This window comes from Mustela erminea, chromosome 4 (genome assembly GCF_009829155.1).
Source record: "Mustela erminea isolate mMusErm1 chromosome 4, mMusErm1.Pri, whole genome shotgun sequence".
Taxonomy (NCBI): Eukaryota; Metazoa; Chordata; class Mammalia; order Carnivora; family Mustelidae; genus Mustela; species Mustela erminea.
In genome coordinates, this window is record NC_045617.1 from 148,910,086 (window position 1) to 148,911,199 (window position 1,114).

The 1,114-nt window shown below is 67.3% G+C and overlaps 1 non-coding gene across 1 annotated transcript; it reads left to right on the forward strand.

The window, feature by feature from the left end:
• The first annotated feature begins 547 nt into the window (after positions 1 to 547).
• On the forward strand, positions 548 to 629 carry TRNAS-AGA. Its single transcript has one exon. It is a non-coding gene; the product is annotated as a tRNA-Ser (tRNA).
• The last annotated feature ends 485 nt before the right edge of the window (positions 630 to 1,114 follow it).

Below are 1,114 nucleotides of genomic sequence, written 5' to 3' on the forward strand. Positions count from 1 at the left end.
CCGTCACCCGCAGCCTGCGACTGGGAGATCGGAACCCCGGACGGGGGCAAAGACCACGGGCTCGCCTGCGGAGCTGCTGCCTGGGCCCCAAGTCAGCCGGGGGTCTTCCTCCTGGAAAGTGACCGGGCTCCAGGGCGGAGGACGCGCCAAGTGTGGACAAGCTTGGCTTCTGAGCGGCTCCGCTGTGCGAGCCCCGCCGCGGGCCTGCCCTCTGCCCGGAAAGCCGGGACCCCGGGACCCTGGGCAGCAGCGCCCTTGCCTCCCCAGGAAGCATCCGGCAGCGCGGCTGCGGCGCAGAAAGGCGACAGGGGTGGTCCGGAGCGGGGGCCTCGGGAGTCCGCGCAGCCGCCGCTGGGAGAAGCCTGCTGCAGGGCCGCGGTCCCCCGCTGCGGGAGGGGACCTTAGTGCCGCCGGCCGCCCTCACCGTAGGGTTCCCGTTATGGTCTGGAGACCGCGGCGTCCCGCGCGGGCGGCCACGGTCGCCCCGCCTGCTGCTCCAGCGACGGCCGTTTCTAGGAGGGACTTTAAGCAACTGGCCCATCGCTGAGTAGTCGTGGCCGAGTGGTTAAGGCGATGGACTAGAAATCCATTGGGGTCTCCCCGCGCAGGTTCGAATCCTGCCGACTACGGCGTGTTTTTCTCTGCCCGGCGCCTGGAAGTCCGCTCAGAGACAGACCTTGGCGCCCCGTTTGGAGTTGGGTACCTGAGAGCGCGGGACTCCCTCCCCCGTGCGACGGCCTCTTGCTTTTCCTCGGGAGACCGGCCTGAAGCTTTAAAGGTCGGCCACTCCCCTTCTATTAGTCCCAGCCATCCTCGCGCCTCGCCTCACCGTGTGGTCTGAGATGGGGAGAGGCCCGCGCTCGGCCCTGGGACATCCCCCAGCAGCCGCAGGGTCCGAGGTCCCCAGCCGGACGGGGGTGGCGCCCCCTGGCATTCAGGCCCGAAATACACAGTGAGCGCGGAGTGGACAAGAATCCAACAAAAAAAATGGCTTCCTTGCAGGGGCGGTGCCAGCTAGACGCCACTGACCACGTGGTGGGCAGGAGCGGCCAATCAGAATTACCTCCGGATGTGACGTATCAGTAGGGCTCAAAACTTTGTCCACCGAATCTGA